This window comes from Odontomachus brunneus, unplaced genomic scaffold (genome assembly GCF_010583005.1).
Source record: "Odontomachus brunneus isolate Ranch 3 - 2012 unplaced genomic scaffold, Obru_v1 Obru_scaffold_040, whole genome shotgun sequence".
In the NCBI taxonomy this organism is placed as follows: Eukaryota; Metazoa; Arthropoda; class Insecta; order Hymenoptera; family Formicidae; genus Odontomachus; species Odontomachus brunneus.
The window spans coordinates 1,863,174-1,873,005 of NW_022639490.1; the positions used below are offsets into that span (position 1 = coordinate 1,863,174).

The 9,832-nt window shown below is 31.0% G+C and overlaps 1 protein-coding gene and 1 long non-coding RNA gene across 14 annotated transcripts in view; one reads left to right on the forward strand and one right to left on the reverse strand.

Moving 5' to 3' along the window:
- The window catches only part of LOC116844218, a 10,308-nt gene extending 2,939 nt beyond the window's left edge, over nucleotides 1-7,369 (forward strand). The window contains exons 3-6 of one of the 3 annotated variants that reach the window (XR_004378047.1): nucleotides 602-1,465; nucleotides 3,316-3,577; nucleotides 4,715-4,758; nucleotides 5,979-7,369. This is a non-coding gene — a long non-coding RNA (uncharacterized LOC116844218). The remainder of the gene's footprint in view (nucleotides 1-601; nucleotides 1,466-3,315; nucleotides 3,578-4,714; nucleotides 4,759-5,978) is intronic. The other 2 variants (XR_004378048.1, XR_004378049.1) reach the window with 2 other exon arrangements.
- LOC116844216 overlaps nucleotides 1-9,832 on the reverse strand; it is a 29,882-nt gene that overhangs the window by 3,969 nt on the left and 16,081 nt on the right. The gene's annotated exons all lie outside the window — the stretch shown is intronic.

The window sequence follows — 9,832 nt, forward strand, 5'->3', positions numbered from 1 at the left end:
ATATATATATATATATATATATATATATTTATTTATTTATTTATTTATAGTGGAACAATATTAATATACATGTATACACAATTTTATACAAATATCATTATACCAGCTCAATTAAGATTGACTTGGCCTTTCATACACGCTATGCTATGATAATAAAAATTTTCATTTGAAACACAAAGAAGATACTTTTAATATCAGAAAATAATTTATTTAGGTTTATAAAATGATTTACTTATATTTCATTACTTTCAAATTTACTTGTATTTCATTTATTTTTAAAACAAGCAAATATTTATTTAAACACAGTTTATACATTAAAGAACTAATTTTCTTCTTGTAAGGAAATTATTTGATTATTCTTTTATATAAATATTTTAATAAAGTCAAAGAAATCTTTTTTATCTAGAAATTCATAAATTTACAGCTCATTTTATAAATAAAAAATATTAATTTATATTTATTACATGTTTTCTAAAATGTAACAAATATTTTTTTAAGTTAAGAAATTATATTTAACAAAATATATTTCTTTAATTTAAAGAACAGGCACGATGAAATGACTTGCGGCAATTAAATTAAAGAAATAAATTTATTTTTTCAGGATATATACTTGTAAACGCGATGCGTCGCGTTCCGGATTGCTCGCCGGTTCAGGTTTGTAGAAGACGGAATAAATTTGAAAACAGCCGATTTAATAATTAAACTGAATCGTATATTTAAAATCAGCTAACGATATACATTAAATCCGATGTTGAGTGTCGACGCCGTTGGTTTTTGTCGATTTGTATACAATCTGCCAGAGGCCTTGTTTAGGCGATGGCTCGCGAGAGGCTATGCGCGGTGCGCGGAACGCTGACTGTTGTCGCGTTGTGAGTTCGTCTGTTGACGCTCTCAGCTGTTCGCCTCTTTAATTCCGGTTGACTGTTTTTTTTCTGCTAGTTTGCTGCGGTTCGATGCAGCCCAGTATAGGCGGTATGTCGGTGATATTGCAGCTGAGCTGTGTGCGGTGTATCGCCTCGATGGCGATACCTCAGTTACGATTCCTCTCCTATCGCGAAGATTCGGTGCGGCTCAGCATATGCTATGCAGCGGTCCGCCTTGTGTACACGGAACCTTAGCTGGTAGATTTGTCTTCGTACTTTAACGAGACCGGCTCGTTCTGACAAGATCATGGTGCCGCGGACGCGCCTATGTGTTGCGGTAACGGAATGATTGCGATCTTGTTTGCCGAGATCGGTTTGCTAGTATCGCGGAGGTCGATTCGCATCCTTGCGGGTCGACGACGTTGTGATCCTGACGCGGATCCGGATAACGCGGTGTCGAAGCTGCGCTGCAACGGAGCGAGGCTTCGAATATACGGTGACGAGTTCGCACGCGGCGACTCGATAGCGGTGTGATCTCACTTGCGCTAAGGCGAAGCGAGATCCGGTGAGCGGTGTGAAGGTTGCGTTTATGCGCCCTTCCGGTAAGTTGATTCCAGGCCCTTGATGGCCGTGAAATCTTGCGAATAACGGTAGTTTCAGTGCCGGCGTCACGAATCCGTGAGCCGACGGCGGAGTGACTTCTGTCGCGTATCCACGAACAGAAGTCTGCTAGGATCGGTATGCCAGATTATTGACGTCACATATTCGTGCGTCGATGGCGGAGTGATTCCTGTCGCGTATCCGCGAACGGGAATCTACCAGGAATGGCAGTGTCGGTATCACGTATTCGTGAACCGACGGCGGAGTGATTCCTGTCGCGTATCCGCGAGCTGCAATCTGCCAGGAACGGTGTTGGAAACAATGTCGATGTCACGTATCCGTGAATCGACGGAGTGATTTCTGTCGCGTATTTGCGAGTAGAAATCTATCAGGAGCGGTATGGATTCTTTCTCTCGAAAGAGCGGATCGGAATCTGATCTCGATTACGAATTCGCGGCACTTTATATTTGCGAATCACGCTTGATTCGTTATGTGTCGCCGTTGTTCGGCGGTCTCGCTATTTATTTTCTCGAGGACGTATTGTCCTTTAACACTCCGTTTCGCGGTCTTATGCGTTTCTTGTGTTTTTCGTAACGATTTCTTTCCGATCGTTACATACTTTACCAATTTAAATTTCGATTTTCTTATTCTTTCATTAATTTAATAGTTATAAATAATTACATTTACTTTTTTCATATATAATATTTGTAAATAGAAATATTTACAAAATATTACTACAAATACTTATTTCTTGTTTACTATAAATATTGTATAAAATATTTAGTCTATATTTTAATAATATTTTAAATAAAGATTTTGGTACTTTTTCCCTTTATGTACCTAAAATATTTATAAAATCTTACTACAAATATTCATTTTTTGTTTACTATCGATATTATACAAAATATTTAGTTTGTATTTTAATAATATTTTGAATAAAGATTTTGATATTTTTTTTCTTTATGTGTACCTAAAATATTTATAAAATATTTATATTATATGTTTAAAAAATAATTCGACATTAATATTTATGAATCTTTATCATAAGTATTGTGTGCTATGTGGCATACGTATAGTATTCCAGCTATTAAAAGAATCTGAGAAACTTTGATTAGACGTTATATAAACGTCTAAAAGACGATTTTTAATCCGAATGATGTTTTTTGGACGTCTTCCCAACGTTTTTCTGATTCTTTGACTAGCTGGGATACGTCACGTATATTGTATGCATATACGTAAAACGGAATGCTGCGTAGATTGTCGCACGCGCACGTACGTTTCGTGAGAAAAGGCCGGTTCTATGATACGTCATTTGTCGAAGTCGGATATCAGAATGTAATCGATGGTCCAATGAAAACAACTCGTTTATGAAAAATAAGCTCTTTTATTGGACCATCAACTGCATTTCGACGTTCGACTTTGACAAACGATATATTGTAGAACCAGGATTGGGAAGTAACTAGTTAAGAAGTACTAGTAACTTGTAATGAAATTATAGTTACATTTTTTCGGTAACTGTAACTTAACTTAGTTACTTATTTTTAGTAACTTATAACTTTTTTAACAGTTACTTTAATAGTTACTTGAAAAATAAGTAACTATAAGTAATAAGTAATAGTAATAAGTTACGTAAAATAAAATTAAAATTATATAGTAATCGTATATTAAAATAATCGTATATTAATTTAATAAATTTATCAATGTATTTATGGAGCATGTAATTAAATTCTTTTTCCTCTACAAGACTATTATTAAATTTTTATTATGTTAAATACAGATTTGAAATTTGTTAAGTGGATAAACTAATTGATATAATAGATATTAATTATAAAATTCAATTCTTACATTTTAGTAATGCTTTGCCGCCATCCCAGCCGGTCGCCGCGAGCAACAACCGGCGTAGAAGCGAGCAACTCACACACCGGCGGGAATTTATTGTCAGCGAGAAGGAAATTTCACTAATTTGATCGAGATTGGAATCTCCGATCGATACGAATCCCTGTTACCTCCGCGTTTCGCGATTGGAATTGATAAGTTTTTGGACCGACAGCAGAAACGCCAACATGTTGTCTGTACGCGCTAAGAGACTCGATAGCTAATAACCATTATTAGAAGTGAGTGAGCTCTACCGATATCGCCGTGCCGTGCATAGCATCGATAATGATGGATCGACTTGTCCCGATTTAGGCGGTAGATTATAGACTTTCAAAGCGCCCAGTAATAGAGATCGACTTATTCGAACAATGTACGAAGATAAGATCGTAGTGTGTCATTTGAATTACGAAAATATAAGATTTTTGTATTTACAATAATAATTTACAATCATTTCAAGAAAGTAACTTAAAAGTAACGACTCGTTATTTTTTGAGTAACTATAACTGTAACGAGTTACTTTTCATAGCCACCCAGATAGCAAGGTGACGTCTAAAGACGTCATTAAAACGTCATAGACGTTATAATAACGTCTTAATGACGTCTTTAGACGTCACTTTGCTACCTGGGCAGTAACTTTCCAGTAAACATGCATGTCTAAAAGATGTCGAAAAGATATCTAATAGTAAAAAAGTAACGATACAAGTAACGATGAATTTCGTTACTCGTTACTAAAGAAAATGTAACGCTGTTACTTTTTCGTTACTGATACAAAAAAGTAACGGCGTTACCAAATCGTTACCAAAAAAAAGTAACGAAATAGTAACGTCGTTACAAGTAACGCGTACAACTCTGTATATATATATATATATATATATATATATATATATATATATATATATATGCTTTTGTTTATAATGTATTTAGTTTAGTAATGTATCTTTAGTAATGTATGTAGCAAACGATTTAATTCTGAGGCACATCCAAGGTCTATGAGATCTATACGCGTTTTCTTTTGCTTATTCTCTCTCCCTTATTTTCTTTTTATTCGTATTCTTCTAGCACTCATTTTTTTCACCAATTTTTATGGTAGAAATATTTCTACTTAAATAATTATCGGCTACCGTAAATAAGAAATGTATAATGTTGCTTAAAAATAAAAATCGCGGGGTTCAGCCACAGAGTACAGATACATATTGTGGTTATAATTTCCCACTCAACAATGTAACTGTTATATAACGCTTGTGTTATGGAACAGTTACATTATTAAATGGGAAATTATAATTCACATATATATTACATGTTACATTGTGTTCGCTGAGTCTATATTTGATATATGTAAAGTATTGTCATTCTTATTTATAATTCTGATTTTATAGTGTTGCTGCGTTGCCATAAAAAACGTACAAGAAAAAGCACAAGAGTAAGTACAAAAATCAATTAGAAATTTTCATTTTTTTATTAGTGTTTTATTTAGAGTGTCTGATTATCTTAATAGATTGAGTGTCTTATATTAAACATATATCTTTACATCAATTTGTATATGACAGCTTTCATGTATAATAGGTGCGCAGTAGTAGGTTTACTAGTGCACACTCAGTGCATATTAAAGCTGTTGTACACAAATTGATGCAAAGATATATGTTTAATATAAATATAAAAACAGGAATATAAATAGAGAAATAATCAATAAGTATAAAAATCATTAAATCACGAAATTCTCAATACACTTTATTGTACTGTGTAATAAAATATAAAAAATATAAAATATATATATTTCACTTGTATTTCACTTTTATACTAAGTGAAACTATAGGAAAAATAGCCTGATGAGACCAAACGCTATTACTAGTGCATAAATTATGGTATCTACTTATAATGATTAATAAATACGAAATTAATGAAACACATCGCATATGTTTTGATCCCAGATGTGTGAGTCTTCTTAGTACTTATAATGATACAAAGATAAAATTGTAAACTAATTACAAGATACATAATTGGCACTTACTACAGTTAAAATCCATAGTCTTTGAAGTAGTTAAAAAATCAAATAGTTAAAGTTAAAATATTATAAGTAAAGTAGATACAGAACAAGGAGTTTATTTTTATCAAATTGTATGTATGCGATCTGTTTTATTAATTTTATATTTATCAATTATTATAAATAGGTACTATAATTTATGCATTGATAACTATGTTATCTCTCATAGGCTATTTTTCTTATGGTTTTACTTAGTATGAAAGTGAAAGACAAATGAAATACAAATATGTATTTCATAAATTATATATTTTATCTTTAAGACAAGTTTATAAAGTATTGTCTTAAAAATGTGTTAAAAACGTCCTAAAGACGTCTTATGACTCGATTTTGGACATTTGTGCTGTTTGGGAAGCATTTTCAATAATTGATAATAATTAATATATTGAAATATTAATTTTATTTTGGTTACTTAACATTATATAAATTTAGTTAATTTATCTTATTATATTTAATTAATTATTCATGCAAAACTTATTAATGCAATTAGAAGAAATAGTTTTATAATTAAATTATATATATATATATATATATATATATATATATATATATATAAATTTACTTATATATTTATATATTCATATAAAATGCATTTTTTACAGATTGAAAAAATGTCACAAGTTGGTGGAGAAACTGTTGCAAAAAATGTAAGAAATATATTGTGGCAAGTAATTGGCTACGAAGTTGCACAGACATATACGTGGACAGCAAAAGAAGAAATTATCAATGAGAAAATCGAAACTTTCAGACTCAGTAATTGGTATTAATTATATACACTTTTTCGAAACTTTCAGACTCAGTAATTGGTAATAATTATATGCACTTTTTCTTTATTACTGAACTCTATTAAAACGTATTTATTATTTGGAGTAATTTTAAAAACTGATTTTCCTAGAATTTTATTTTGAAAACGGAGTCCACATTGACTGCACCGGAAGGTGCTAGGACTGTCATCCTTGGGTGACAGAGTCCGATCCGGTAATATTTTCTGAAAATATGTCAATGAACGTATTTGAATTTCAAAGGATTTTCCTTTGAAAATAGAGTTCGCAAAGGCCGCACCGGAGGGTGCTGGGACTGTCATCCTTGGATGACAGAGTCCGATCCGGTAATACTTTGTGAAAATATGTCAATACTGAGACTATTTCCTCTTTTGGAAATAAAAAAAGAAAATATTTAGAAATTCTAGAATTTCTTGAAAAATTTTTATACAAAATTTCGATAAACACTTTATAAAATTTTCTTTTTCGCTTTCGCTAAACTTCAAACATATTTTTATTTATTTCATGTTAAATATAATCACAATCACTAGTTCTACTACAAAGAGCGTACCTAATATACAGAATGTAGCATCAAAACACTACAGAGCAATAATCAATTCTACATTCAGAGCTTACCCAGTGAACACAAACTAATATAACATCAATATAACATAACATTTATAAGTAATATAACATCAATATGTTATAATTTCTCACTCAACGATGTAACTGTTACATAACTCTGTTACATAAACTGTTACATGTTATGTAACCGTTACATTGTTGATTGAGAAATTATAACATTGATGTTATGTTATTGTTCACTGGGTTACCTTTTGTTTTTGAATTATATTTTCCTATATGTGCTTTAATCAAGATAGCTTTTAATGTCATAAGATATTTATATATAGGCTTTATTATTACGTTTGTAGCAACTGTTCTGAAGCTACATAATACTATTGCTACATATACAATACGATCAGCGAAATCGAAACGTGCATGCAAGAATGGTTGCGACGATCTGGCGATAGAATAAGAGCGTTACTGAAAAAATGAATATATTACTAATATATATTTATTACACATATGTATAAGTGGTTAAATGTATTTTGATGTTATTTGTATATGTATGCAATATTTACACGTATCTATAAGTAAATATATATAATGAAAAAAATTTCTTCAAGAGCGTTATAAAAAGAAATAAATATATTGTATTAAACATTGTTATCTGGTTTATTATTATATATCGATTATAGTTATTATTAAAATAAATTTTGTCATTTCCAAGGACTTGATCAATATAATTTTACTATTCTTTAATGTAATAATATTATACAGTTAAAATATAATAAAATTAAATTGATCAAATTTTTGAGAAATATCACTATTAAAGTAAAAATTTAATAATAAATTTAAATAATGTTAAATTGGCTATAAGTTGACTTATAATCGCCACAATATTGGCCGAAACTTGACTTATAATCGCCATAAAGTCGACTTCTAAGTCGACTTATTGGCTGACTGACGGTCGACTATAGTCGAGTCATTTGTCGGCTGTTAGTCAACTATAAGTTGACATTCGGTCTGACTTTGAAGTCGACTTTAGACTTTTTTTGCCGACTGACAGTCGACTAATAGTCGACTTGGTGCTATTTGGGATATTATTTCTTTCGGATTCGATATTCTTTCGGATTTTCGTTTATTATTATCATAGAAATTTATTACAGTTTGAATTTTAGCTATTTTTGCTGTCTTATAAAGTGACCTCGTAATTGTAATTGCAAATGTGTGGGTCTCAAATGATTGTTTTATTTTATTTACCAGTTTACGCTAAACGAAAAGATACATGATCGATTTAATATTTATTGCACACGTAATAGGGGAGACCGGGACAGGTTCGCAGTAGGAGTAGGTTCTCAAATCGTTTCGTTCACGTATTTATTGTGAAACAAACAGTTCGAGTGAAATCATAAAACATAAAACGTTTAGTGTAAAGATACTTATCTCCAATTTTCATTACAATCGCGCAAATATTACAGGTAAAAGAAAGAAAAAACTGATTTGAGGTCAGTTGAGTAAAATTTTATATGTCTCGAAATATTCTTCTTGCATTTTCTATCATGAATGAATGAACTGAAGTTATGTAATATTAGTTAAAATGAAGTTTATTGAAGATATATGATACATTGTTTTGTATAATAACAGTGAACTTTATTCTTAAAATTATTAATATCGCAGAAATGAGCAGATAGGGTAGGTTCGCTAATTTTTCTGTATGGTAGCACTGAGGAACTGGTGCGCATTGGTGTAGCTGCGCGCAAAGAATAGGTTAGTAAACACATAGCTCACAATGCATAATAATCATAGGATCATAGAACACAATGCAACGCGAACATAATACATGATGGATGATGTATACATATGATATATATACATATAAAGTATGTTACATAAAATTATTTCCTTTTGTTTTTAAGTATAAATAAAATTGTAAGCACAAAAGTATCATATATGGTATCTCATTGTATAATTTATTGATTTAACATTCTTCAAAATGTATAATTACATGTATTTTATGTAATGCTGACCTACCCCGAGCTGCTAACGTATCTGCCCCGGTACCGGGGCAGGTATGTCTGCTTACTGCGTATTGATATTTTTATTATCACAGACGAAACTATACAGTTTATAGCATCGTCGATAGGATCAAAATGTAGAGGAAGGTTGTCTCTATCATTATTATATAGCCAATTGGAACAATTAAATATACCAAACTGTTTTATCATTAAAATTCGAAAAAATTAGCGAAAAATTTACCCCGGTCTCTCCTATGCATCCACTCTGATTGGTGCAGTCAATCTACGGAAATCTTTATAATATTTTACTTACGAAAATCTTTTCTTTCTCGCCAATTAATTTTAAATTCAGATTACATATTTGCAATGCGGATCGTGGACTTTACAAGCGCAGATTGATATAAAACTATAAGAAAATATACTTGAAATTGTAATTACAGCTTGATATGTACATCTAATAGTCGATTATAAATCTTTTCCTCTAGTCTAACGTAAATTCGTGAACATGTTGCTTATTGCAGCCTATATATCCCACACAGCACATAATATCGCAATATTATATTTTCATTGCAATATTACCAGGGAAACAGAAATAATGCTGGAATATTACTAAGCTATCACAGTACCCAGATAACATTGGCTAGAGAGATATCCGTAGAACTCTAAAGTAGTGTCTTAGTTGATCGGAAAATGTGACCATATTAGCGGAAATATAGAGCAATTAATTGGATAATAAGAGTATGCGCCAACTAAAAATAAACCTTCTTGCATTTTATGTAAAACATAGTTATAAGACTATTAAATTACTTTAAAAGAATATAGGTTTCTGTTTCCTTAGGATAAAAAATGAGTTACTATAGTAGTCGACTACTAAGACTTTGCTTTTAAACTATGATAGGAGATTTTTCGTTCATATTTTAAGATGATATTGTTTAGGCAATATAGTTTTCTTTTTGCTCGATATAATAACTAGATATATTTTCTAATAAATGTTGTCATTAGTAGATGATCATTTAGCAATCTTCAAAAATTGGAAAAATGTACAACTACAATAACCTCCAACTGTGGCTATACATTCACGCTATTGTTGGAGACTTTTCGATTGTACTTTAGAAT